The 13,328-nt window shown below is 43.7% G+C and overlaps 1 protein-coding gene across 2 annotated transcripts in view; it reads left to right on the forward strand.

The window, feature by feature from the left end:
- Nucleotides 1–13,328, forward strand: part of EGFR (epidermal growth factor receptor) — a 147,216-nt gene that overhangs the window by 75,026 nt on the left and 58,862 nt on the right. The gene's annotated exons all lie outside the window — the stretch shown is intronic.

Here is a 13,328-nt window from a genome sequence, read left to right on the forward strand (position 1 = left end):
CCTAACTCATTTTTTAAATTCCTCAGGAAATTCTTTCACCTAGAAACAGTCACGTTAGACCCAGTATTTTTTTACTTGTGAGGCCAGCTGCCAGACAGCCAGTGTCATTCCAACTTAGCTGTTAGAAGTAGTCATCTTTGGTAAAATACTGCAATATTTTTTCCTTGTCTACTTCCTGGTAGCATGTAAAATTTTTACTTGTAGTGACCAGATTTTGAAACCAAGCTCAAAGACTGGAGGCAAGCAACTAGTAGAACACAGAGATCTGAAGGTGCTATTGCTTCATGGTCCTCATTTAATTGTGCAACACATTTTTTCTGTCCTACTGTTATTTCTGATCAACAGTTTTTGAACGCTTGACGTTGCACCATGCTATTGGTTCCTCTAGTCCAGTACTCTCACGGGCAACATTTCACCTAGGTTTTCGTAAGCTCTGTTGTTTGGGGCTGTTTTTCTTAGAGATGCCAAGAATTAAACCCATTAATCGTTATACTGCCTAGAAAAGTTCCATGTTCATGAAGCGCTGTGGTATAGATGGTTTTTGTTTCCCCTACACATCAGTTGCATTTATTTGGTTTTCAAGCTTCTTAAAAAAAAAAAAGTTTATATATTTAATCAGACCCAGCCCAGTCAGATGAGACAGGTGAGGCTGCTGCTGCTTCAGGGGCAGAAGCTGCCCAGGTGGCATGCCCATGGGTGCCTTGCCTGCCCCCCCACCTCCACCATTGGCAGTGAAGCACCACCAGCGCTGATTTTGGGTAAGATCACAGCCATTTTAGGCAAGATCCCACATTATTTTGTGAGAGATCTCACCCCAAATCGGCATGATCTTGCCCAAAATTGGCAACAATGGCAGCCGCTTCTCCAGCAGCAGTGGATGGGGCAGCGTGCGCAGCAGCAGCAGCAGAGCAGATGGTGGCAGGAGCAGGTTGGTGGGGGAGGGAGCAGCAGCAGGGCAAAGTGGCACTTTTTCACCTCAAGTGACGAAACAGGGTGCACCACTCCTGCATTTAATGTGCCAACGGGAGTGGCAGCCATTTTGTTTAAGGGTACTTTCAAAACGGCATGATTTTTTAAATAGTAGAATTGGCAGTATAGCAAGAAAATCCATAAGCAAATGACACAGCCCTTTCCACTAACTTTGATTTTCTGCAGCCTTTTAGTATACAGTATTTACATTTGCAAAGAGATGGTAAAAGAACAACCAGTGTTTATTCTTTTTTGACAGATACACAAATAGAATTCAAACAGGCTTAGTCAGAACACCTGCATTTTGGTCAGTGCTGACGTTGGAGGAGACAAGAGTCCAGTTCATTGACATTTGCAACGCAAGTCATCAACACTTATACTGAGAGGTCCTGGTTGCTTAATTGTAAAATATGTTCAAAATTGTCCATATGGCAGCAGAATTTGGTACAAATGAGCTAACAAAACTAGAACCAGGATACACAATCAGAAGAGTCATGTGGTATAGCTCTTCTTCGAGAGTACCACTTCAGGTTGCAAATGTATCCTTATTTAAAAATAAGAACTTTGCACATAGGAAAGTAGCATGTTGGGAAAATGATACACTAGCTTCCTCATCACCCTGACGAGCTTTTGCTTTATGTGCATATTTTTTCTGTTTACGAGACAGCAGTATTCAAACATGCAATCTCCCATCTGCAATGAAATGCTACAACCCTGCAAAAGCTGTCACAGCTGCAAAACCTTCTGTCTCTCTTTGCCCTCAAGCTCATCAGGGTAAAGTATTAATTAGCTAAGGAATTCTGGAATGATTTGCTCATTGTAGTAATTAATGACTTTGGTCTGCTGAAGCTAGTTAGTGGAACTGGCAATAGGATAGAAGGACATTCTGGATCCCGGCCACCAAAGGGAGGATTCATGTGTGTGCGTGCCACCTTTTTTATTGTGCTAGGCTGCCTAAGAGATCGTTATTATGCACAGTTTTGATGAAATGCCTTTCACTTTAAGTCTATTACTCTTCTAGAATCTGGCTGGTAACCTGCAAAAGAAGATAAGCCTCATTTATTGTTGAAACTGTTTGTCTGTGTACCTTAACTGAAGGAGGAGCAGTGCAATTCTGCGCATGCCTAAGCCCCATTGAGTTCTGTAGACGTTGTTATAATGTTATCATAGTATCTTGTTTGTTGGCTAAGTAAGAAAGTGTACTTGGCATGTCACAGTGAGTTCTAGCATAGTGTTCATCCAGGTTTTGTGGTTTGTTTCTTCCACACACTAGTGGGGAGAAGCTGGGAGAAGCAAACTGGGCTTAATTTACTCATGCCTTGCTAGCTATTGTCTGCAGCTTATTGTGACACTCAAACACAGCCAGCTTACAAGGTGCAGGATTCAGCTTTTCTTAGCGCAGTTTTTGGATTTATTAAGCACTTTTTAAAAAATGCAGCACAGCCCCCGTTATCAGTACTGATGGTAGGTGAATGCTTGGTCTTTTGATTTATAGCAACAGCATAGCAACTTGTGGGGGAGAGTTGGGAAATAGAGTAAACCCTAAATATATGTGCAAAGCTATCAGTCTGCACTCTGATATGTGTTGGGGGCATTCTGAGCACTGTGCATCTGCAGCTTTAGTCGATATTACTAGAACTAGGTTTGTTCATACCTGTCTGAAGTACACTCTGGTTGGAGCGCTCTTATATCTGGAAAATAACTTGATGAGCTAATAAAATACCACCTGACTTCATTAGTTTTTTTCTCATCAAAGTTAATGAATACACAAGCTTTGAAGCAGTTTCTTTGGCAATAGTTTTAAAAGGGCGTGATATAGAGGCCTAGCACAGAAGAGAGCACTGTGACTGTTAGTGACCGTAGGTACACACTGCTCAAGGAGCCATGTAGTTAAAGATCACTGATTAACCTTTTAAATGAAAAAAATAAATCTGCCTACTACTCACTCCAGTGAACTGCTGGTGGATTATTTTTCGTGTATTGACGACCCAAGATATCTTATATGCAGCCTGCTGAGATATCGGCTTTTAAGCTTATGTATAATAACATGAGCTCTGAACCAGTTCCCAGTTCTTTGCTAGAGACTCTAGAATTTAAACTGGAACCTCGTGGCCTGAAGGAGGACCAATACGAGTGGGTTCTGCAAAAAGGCCTTCCCACTTCAAAGCCAGGAGGAACCATGAGCTGCAATTTTTTGTCTATGTCCCATCACCACAAAACTCTGTATACAGTGGTGCCTCGCAAGACGAAATTAATTCGTTCCGCGAGTTTTTTCATCTAGCGAATTTTTTGTCTTGCGAAGCACAGATTCCCATAGGAATGCATTGAAAATCAATTAATGCGTTCCTATGGTCAAAAAAAGTCCAAACAAAGCCAAATTTGGTACAAAAAGAGTTTATTAAGTGCTCTTTAAAGTCACACATACTGTAAAGAGCATTTCAAAAATTGAAGGAACAATAATTTAAGTTTCTAAACATGACAGAAAAACATTTAAAAATCACCAAAGTGTACAGTACATTTTCTAAGACTCTGGGGGACAACTCGAAGAAGGTTCCTCTTCCACTCTTTGCTTCTTGCTGAAGAACCTGTCCATGGTCTGCTGCTTCATCCGACTTTTCAGCACCTCCCTGAAAGACGACATGACCCTCGTATCAAAAGTGTTCGCAAGGTCATGTGCCAGGTCCTTGTCAGGGTGGTGCCGCTGTGCAAAAGCCTGCACATCTTTCCACTTCAGGCAAATGTCCCTCAGTTCTTTGGAGGACAGCCGTTCCTCAGTTGCTTCCTCCTCTTCCAGCGAGGCCTGCTCCTGCGCAGCCTCTGCCTGCAGTTCGACCAGCTCCTGGGTGGTCAGCTCGTGGTCGTGCTCCTCCACCAGCTCGCTGACGTCCTCCTCTGTGACCTCCAGGCCCATGGTCCTCCCCAAGGAAACAATGTCCTGCACCACTGTTGACTCTGGTGCATCAGAGTCACTTGCTGCCACACAGTCCGGCCACAGGCTGCACCAAGCGCAATTCAAATTTCTCTGGCTGATCCCGTTCCAGGCCGTGGTGATAATCTTCAAGCAGGTGACGATGTCGAAGTGGTCCTTCCAGAATTCCCGCAGGGTGATGTTGGTGCAGTCACCTCGAAGCATCGCCTGAAAAGCTCCTTGGTGTAGAGTTTTTTGAAATTGGCGATGAGCTGCTGATCCATCGGCTGGAGCAATGACGTGGTGTTAGGCGGCAGGAACATGATGCTGATGAAGCTGAACTCCTCCAACAAGTCCTCCTCAAGGCCTTTAGGATGAGCAGGAGCATTGTCCATCAGAAGCAAAGCCTTCAGCGGCAGGTCGTTGTCCAGCAGGTACTGTTTGGCAGCAGGGCCAAAAGCAAAATTGACCCAGTCCACAAACAGCACACGTGTGACCCAAGCCTTACTGTTGGATCGCCACATGACACTCAGCTGCTCCTTGTCGACCTTGTGTTTCTTGAAGGCCCTTGGGTTCTCCGAGTGGTACACCAGCAGGGGCTTGATCTTCAGGTCGCCGCTTGCGTTGGCGCAGAAGAGCAGGGTCAGACGGTCCTTCATGGGCTTGTGGCCAGGCAACTTGGCCTCCTCCTGAGTGATGAAAGTCCTTTTGGGCATCCTCTTCCAAAACAGCCCGTTCTCGTCGCAGTTGAAGACCTGCTGTGGAACGTAGCCCTCCGTTGTCACAACCTCCAGGAACTCCGCTGCAAAGTCTTCAGTCGCAGGAACATCAGAACTGGCAGCCTCTCCATGCCTGACCACGCTGTGGATTCCAGATCTTGTCTTGAACCGGTCAAACCAGCCTCTGCTTGCCTTGATGAAGACTTCTGGCTCGCCTGAGGTTCCTGGCTGTTGCTGGACGAGGTCTGCGTGCAAGGCCTTGGCCTTCTCACAAATGACGGCCTCAGTCACTGTGTCCCCTGCACGCTGCTTCTCTTCTAACCAGATGAGCAGCAACTTCTCCACCTCCTCCAGAACAGCTGGGCGGTTCTTCATGATCCTGGTGACTCCCTTGGCTGCATCAGTCGCAAGGATCTTCTCCCTCATCTTCAGGATGGTCCCGATGATCGATGGATTCCTCCCGTACTCCCTGGCGAGGTCTGTCACACGCATTCCACCGTCGTGCTTCCGGATGATCTCCTTCTTCATTTCCAGCGTCACCTTCTCCTTCTTCCTCTCGCCGGCCTATGCAGCAGCAGTCTTCTTGGGTCCCATGGCAGCACAGCTCCTACCTTCGCAAACCCCCCCAAAAAATCAGTGCTTCACATCCAAAAAATTCAAAAGCACCAAACCTCCTAGAAAACACACAAGCTTCCAGATTCTTGCAAACCCCTCCCCAACTATTCCCCCAGCCACCCACCACACAGAAATTCAAACCCAGAAATCTTTTTTTTAACAACAGCAGAGTGCCCCAATGGTCACAAAAAATCATAAAAATGCAGGAAAAAACAACACACAAGCTTCCAGATTCTTGCAAACCCCTCCCCAACACCAAGTCCTTGAATTCCAAACACCCCAACCCAAAATCCAAAAACCCCCCAAAAAGTTTTACAAGTTTAACTTACCAAATGGCTGCAAAAGAAGTTTCGGAAAAGCTTCAAAAATCACCAAAGTCTTCAAAAACCTCAAAAAAGGCTACCACACCGCATGCTATGAGTTGCTCCTCGAAGTCAAGTCGCAACTGCACCTCTTCAAGCAATGCACCCTGGGTATTAACGGTTTTACGAAAAAGGAAACAAACTTGCAAGACGTTTTCGTCTTGCGAAGCAAGCCCATAGGGAAATTCGTCTTGCGAAGCAACTCAAAAAACGAAAAACTCTTTCGTCTTGCGAGTTTTTCGTTTTACGAGGCATTCGTCTTGCGAGGTACCACTGTATTAGGTTTGGATAATAAGTTCAGCTTGTAAAAATGCATGCGCAATTCAAAATAACAGTTCTCTCTGTGGCATGTTGAGCTATGGAATACTCTGCCTTTTAATCTCCATCAAAGCTGGAAGAAAGAAAATAATATTTCTGGCATAAAATCAAAGGGGCTTGATAGCTGCAGTTCCTATTGAAGGAGTGCTAATAAGGAAATGACCCTGAGACAGCATATAAGGAAGCAAAACAGCAAGGTTGCACAGCTTGACTAAAGCAGCATCTTTTAATATTTGAAGTGTGTTGTTTTTTGCAAGCAAGTCATGACCTTTTTGGACTAAAGACAATTTAAAAATACTGTTGTTTCAGGTGAAAGCATGCTTTGCTTAGGTGCAATTTTCTCACTGTGCAATGATGTTGTGATACAGAGAGGCAGAAGAAAACTTGATGGGTTTATAAAAAATATTTTCTTACAGACTCTTCATTTTTGCCTCTGATTATTATATCATAGCATACATAAGCCTTCTCTATCAAGGGCTAGCCCAAATATAAACAACAGTACTGCACTGAGAATGTGTATATTGTGGGGGGGGGGATATAGAAATAGTAAAATTAAAAGTTGAAATGTGTGTGAGAAAGTTGTATTTGCAAGTGAACCATGAGAGAAAGAATGAAATGTATACAGGAGCTATTGCTATAACTGATAAGGAGAAAGGGAGAGGGAGAAGGTTGCTGTGCCTCAGGATTAAACTATCCATCATCATCATCATTTTTTTTTTTTTTTGTATGCTGCCTTTCCATAGTTAAAACCATGCTGAAGACAACTTATAACATGAAAACTTTTCCAAAATCACAAACATAACAAAAGTAGTCATAAATAAAACATTTAAAAGTTGAACAATTCAAGGTTGGGAAAGGCTGCCGTAGGGTAATTTCAAAGACGAAGGCAGGAATTGAGTTCTGCTTACTCTTTGTAAGAGTTTTGGGGGCACCACTTGAGCTCCACTTCAGGCAGTGCAATGTCTTAAAACAACTGTGAGCATTAGTGGTAGCAGCCTGACTAATGTTTTAAAGGTGTTCAAACTAATTTATTTCAAATGGTTTTTGCGTGTAAATCAGCATGCACTTGTTTTCACCTGATACTGCTGTTAACTGAAAAGTGGAGTAACTGAGGTTTCCACTTATTGGTCACCCCTCCTGTTTTTGTATTGACATTTACGGGAGAGGGTGGCCCTGCCCCATGTATGCAGAGAGGTGCTATTCTTTATTCCAGTGTTGTCCAACTATAAAACCAAGAGCCCAGGTGCTTGCAGACCACTTTTCAAATGGATTCTCTTTCAAAGATGACTCATCATTCTCCTTGCCATGTGTGCAGATAATCAGCAAACCACAGTAAAATGTGAGGGGACATGTTTGTGCTTTTTGAGTCTGTGAAGTGATGGACTGTACTTCGAAGTCATAACTCTTTGCGTGTCGAGGTCCCCAGGGCCACCCCAATAACTCACACATCACACAGAATTTTTTGTTTAAGATTTTTGGCATAATTTTGGCCACAACTTTATTGAAATACAAATTTGTGAGTGGTTGCTTAGGCATTGGTTGCGACTATCTGCCCCCACCATGGGGGACAGACTGACATTCCGCACGATGCGAAAGTCAGAAAAGGGGAATACACTTGGGGGTTACGCAGAGCAGGGAACCTGCCCTCACCCCAAATGCAACCAGGAGCTCATTGCTATGGCCCGAGCCCCCTTGACAGGGTGGACAAGCAATAGTTAGCCCCCGATTCCTTTAACGGAATCCCTTGCAGCAGCAGCATTAGAGGGGCAGGCACAGCCAATCCATGCCCCTCAACCAACCAAACCATAAATCAATGCCTAACCGCAACCTTACAAGTTGTGACGATTTGCTACGCAGTAGGCAAAAACCAAATGGCCCCAGCCAATCAGCCAGATGGACAAAATTCCTACCGGGCCCCTGCCCCAAGAGCAGACGACCCCATGACAGGCATAGCAAGGTCAAAGCGAACAACCCTAATTCTAGGGGGGGGGGGACGGGCAATCCGATGCACGGGCAAAAAGAGGAAGCCCTAGCCTCGTGCAAGGAGTTTTAGCATTTCTGGCTGTCAGTCAACAAATGACAACATTAACTTCTTCTCAACAACACGGGAAGCCCCAATCGCATCAGTGGCCAACAAACAATTAGCCCGCCCCCAATTTTGGAGCGTCCTGGCAGTCCCCACCACAACACGTGCTCTCCATGAAGGAGAACACGCTTTCCCCAACAATCGGTGTAGTGGAAAATACAAGGTCCATGTATCCATTCTGTTCAAATGATTTGTTATGTTAGGAGGAAGGGAGGAGGAATCTTCTGTATGTTTTTATATTATAATATGATCTGAAGCAGGCAGCTGTTGTCCAGCGAAGCTTTTCTGGACAAATAACAGTTCATAAAAATGCTTAACTTGTATAATCAGTGCAATTTCAAAAGATTCTTCCTCCTCTCAGAAGAGACAGTTTTCTGTGAGTTCTCACCTACAGTGTTTGAAGTAGCACTTGACATTTCCCAGTTGCTACCATTAATTACTGGATCCATACATGAAACCTAAACTTCTAGAGGAAGCCATGATGCATCCCACCCTGGCTGTGGAGACAAAATGAAAGCTGTACACACGAGAGAAAATTAGCCTACAAGCCCCTCTATGAATAACAATAGAAAATACCAGCCTCCTCAGCTGAGGAATTCTATTCCCAGTGAAGGCTTGCCAAAGTCAGATTCAAGTGAAAGAGCAGCTGTTATTGTCATAGACATGTTCCAGGCAATAACTGCAAACCTCATGGTTCACTGCTTACAAATTGTGATTCACATGCAAGCAGTTTTTGGTGTCTGTTGGTTTGCTCCATGACAATCTTATTTGAACTGTGCTCAAGGTCCTCTGGAAGAAACATAAAACTATGGCTCTACACGGCAAGGAATAAGCTGGCACTGACATAGGTTTTTAGGTATCTTGTGTGGAGGGGTTTTGTTTTCAGTATGTTATCTGCTTCTTAGGGATGGGAGAGGCTGGAGATTGAACTTTATAGATGTACAAGGATGAAGGCACTTTAGGGATTTTGCTGCTTATAGAAGAACACAAGCTGTGTTCTTTTTCATTTAGCTTTATGAAACTTGTAATTAAATGTGAATAGCAAATCACTGACCATAGAAGATGCACTTCCTCTTCCCCTTCTCCCTACTTTTGCCAAGCCAATGTTTGCATTTGGCTTTCTAAACACTGTTTTTGCTTATAAATATAATATTAAGTCTGTCAGGTTAGCTGTGATTAATTATTAGCCAAAGAGTGACGGAAAAGAAAGCAGAGGCTCGGGACCCAGATGAGTAGAGTTCTGAATAGTTGGAGATAGTAAACCCAGAAGGAAGATTATGCCTCTACATGTTGCTCACAGAGCAAGCTCTGACGCAGATATGGGTGGTTTGATGTCCTGCTGTGTTTGCATTTTGAATTGAGAGCCTCCCATAACTTTGCACAAGAGTGTGCTTAGGTGATGTTTGAACAGGAAATTGTAATGTACAGAACACCTCAATTCTGAATAAAAAGGAAATGAATCACAGGTTCATCGTCATTCTTGTGTTACCAGCTCAATCGCGTGTCAAGCCCCCAGGCCCTGCAGTTCCCTTTGATAATAAACACACAGACTCAAGTTTTAAGGTTTATGGGATAAAATAGGCCACAACTTTTACAGATATTACAGGTTACAGATGTGAGCAGTTTGGCTTTGGCATTGGGTGAAGCCAGACCATATCTCAACTCCCGCCTGTCTGCAGGGAGTCCAACTAAGGGTAAACCACCAGTAGGAGGAGCCCTGTGACTTACATCAAATGAGGGGTCCCTGTTGGGGTTGTGGCATGGCCCTAGCCCACACCCACACACCCCAGATCCCTTTAGCAGGGTGCCCTTATTGAGGAGGGGCAGGCAGAGGCTACAACCTCCCCACCATTAAACAAAGGCTTACCCAATGCCTAACCGCCACTCGAGCCCAAATGGCTTGCTGCCAACACCCTCACGCCTGCAGCCAATCTCTGATGCCATCTCCAGTATCATTCACCTGGGTATTATTTCCAACATCAGAGAGATGACTGCCATTGGAACAAGACTTCCTGGTTGAAAGTGGTGGCCGGGTGTCGTATCACATGGCCATTCAAATGTTGCACCTTCTGTGCGACTGCACGGTTAGCTTTCTTTCTAGCACTATTGATTGCTACCAGGTAAGGACAGTCACACCAACAATGCCTCTCCGAAACCTGGGACCAGAATAAGGTTAAGTCTGGGTATAGGGCAGCAAGCTTGTCAAAGTCCTCTTTGAAGTTCCAGGTTAGGTCAATGCCCTTCCTCAGAACCAAGTCGTTCTCCCCCAGCTGAACAACCAATGCCTCAGGGGGCCCATGCAATGCAGCTCTGGCCATCACAATGGGCATGAAATCATGTCATATCACATCAACATTCTTTGGGAGCCCCAGGCTGTTTCCCCTGACAGTAGCGATGGCAAACATGCGGGCCCAATGGGCTATGCTGTGTCCCACTAACCAGATATTGATCGCAGGGGTGCCTGAAAATGAAGGAGCGACAGGGTGTGGTTATTGAGGTTTTCTTCCAGATGTATCTTCTGTTGGCATTAGATCTCCAACAGCCTATATCCTTAATCCTGTCTGTGGGGAGGTCCAAATCCTAAAGGAGTTGTTTATGCTGTAGTACTTCTTTTAATCCGACTGATCATTCTTGTGCCGTGAGCCAACATCAAAAACATCTTTGTGACCTTGTATGTTAAAGTGATCACACAAAATGAAACATCAAAAACATTTTGTTACTTTTGCCCTAGTCAATTCAAGGTTACGTGTGAAAATTCATTTGAAAGAATGAACACTGTATTCTGACCTTAGTTAAAGATTGAAAAGAGTTCTGAATGTTGAAAATGTGGTAAGAGTTGATAAATAACTACTACACCAAGCCTTCACTTCAGAGAAGAAACACAATTTATTAGTTTTGCTATTAGTGACATTCCTTTAAAATGTGTAAAAAATGCTTTGCTGGATCAGACCAAAGTCCTGTTCTAGTCCAGCATCCTTTTTTAAAAAACCCACACACAATCTTTTTACTGATTTTCAATTTTTAACGAATTATACCAAATTAATACAATTTAAACCATTTTCCCCATAAAACTGGCTCCCATGTCCGTTCTTTGATGTGTCCATAAATTCATCTTATTGCTGCTTCAGAATCCCATTCTCTCTTTAAAACTCCACATTCCCAATAATTCTCTTATTTTTACAATGGTTTTTAATTTTTATTATTTATAAAACTTTATTCATCAACTATCCATTTTTCAATTCCTGCATGTATATTAGTTAAACATTTTTTCTTTATGTGTGCATGCATATTGCTTTCAATCCATGATTATATCAAATTTAATTATTAATCATCCGGTCCACTTTGTCAAACTCCTTCCATTCACAAGCCTCTTTCAATAACTGTCCATGTTTTGATTTTTGCCATAAACAGTCCTTCTCCAACTTGTCTCAGAAGATCTGCTGCCAGCCAGAGCCTCAGGAATCTCAAGGTCACACATCTGACTCCACAAAGGAGGAGATCATATTTCCTCAGATAGCTATTCCACTCTCTTCCTCTCCTCCTTACAATCCGAATCACAGTCGGAGATTCCCCCACTAGACCATTTACAGTTTTTCCTGAGAGCTCCTCCTACTCTCAACAGACCTGATAATCCTCCGTCAGCATTGAAAATTGTAATCTGCACCTTTAGGTATTTATAACATTGTCATTTACATTGCATCTTTAGATCTTATAGTCTTTCAAAGTCCCATGAAGTCAATTAGAGGTGAGTTGTTCTTCTCCCCACAACTCCAACACCAACCCCCTTCTTCACCGTCTCAAAGCAATTACCAAAGTAGCTCAAATCTTCACACACCCGGTTTTAGCTCACAAACATCGAGCCTCATAAATCTCTTTTAATGAACCTTACTTAAAGTGTGTTTTTTTAAGCCAGAGAAGGTAGATTTTAACCCTCATATAGAGTAGTAGTAAAAAATATAATAACACTACCTCTCTTTTATCCATTCTCTGCCATGGCAGGAATTGTAAATCAGACCTTATTCCTTCCATTTGATAGTTGAATTAAAATGGCATCTTGTTAGTAACATCTTGAATGGACCACTCTTTCAGGTTTTAATCCAATATTCTGAATTGTAAAGGTGCCTGGCCATTATAGGAGATGGACATGGAGACTGCCTCATCTCGATAAAGAGTTTGAGACCCAGCGTCCCCTTCCCTTTCCACCTGACACTTGGCAGAGGAGTTCTCCAGGACGTCCGCGGGCACCCCAGCCTCCTGAATACCCTTGGGAGTTACAGAGAGCATTCCACCCCCAGGAAGCTCTCCTCCGCCTGCCTGAGTCTCTCCCGCTAGTGGGAGAGCTGCAGACCAGAGATCTTGCAGACCGGAACAGGAAGCCACTAGTCTAGCATCCTGTTCCTACAATGGCAAGCCCATAAGGGTGATATGAGGGCAACAGCTTTCTCCCAGCATGATGCCTCTGCTCCTTGAGGCAGCATATAGCCATCATGAATAATAGCAATTGACATCCTTAAACTTTGTGAATTTTATCCAGCCCCTTTTAAAGTTAAGTTGGCCACCACCAAAACTTGTTTAACTCTCCCCATCAGCCACTCAGACAATCCCCTCTGATGCATTGTTAGATCATGGTCTCTTTCTCTGCAGTTGGTTACATGTGCATCAAGAGCTTGAAACAGGACCTTTGTGTCAGGCAATGACCCACCACTCTGTGGGTCTCTAGACCTGTTGGTTGATACAGAAGTGATCCTAGCCAGCCAGGTCTGCCAGAAGGCACTGAGATGCTCTGCATTCAATTGGTCTGGGTGACTGGCTGCTGAAGCAAGCAAATGGGGTCTCTCTGCCATGGCTGACTTCTTGCCAGCAATATTGCAGATAATGTGCCCCTTCCCAAGTAAAGAAAAAATAGACTTTGCACCACTGGGCACCTGGCAGTGATTATACACAGGTCTCTTTCCACCATTGTGGTTGACATGAAGTGGAGCACTGTTTTAATTTTAGATATATAAAAATAGCCTTCTACCTGATTGGAGAATTGAGTCCCCCACCCCTGGCAAAGTAAGTGCTTTGATGAGTTAAGCAGGTCATATACAAAATTACAATTTGCATTTCACATAGATGAACTTAAGTGCTATTCTTCTTAGATAAGTTTAAAATAGCTGTCTGTGCGTGTCGTTCTGCCTTTGCCGTATAGGTAATAATAGAATGTGAGACACACACTAATCCCCCCCCCCCCCGTTACCCATAATAACCTTAATTGTTAACGTGTAGAGCTATTAGTCATTCCACACTGAAAATGAGTAATTAGATCTCTTGGAATAAATTTGGGTTCCCAGCCAAAACCATGTCAGTGC

This window comes from Podarcis filfolensis (genome assembly GCF_964270895.1).
Source record: "Podarcis filfolensis genome assembly, chromosome: 12".
Lineage (NCBI taxonomy): Eukaryota > Metazoa > Chordata > Lepidosauria > Squamata > Lacertidae > Podarcis > Podarcis filfolensis.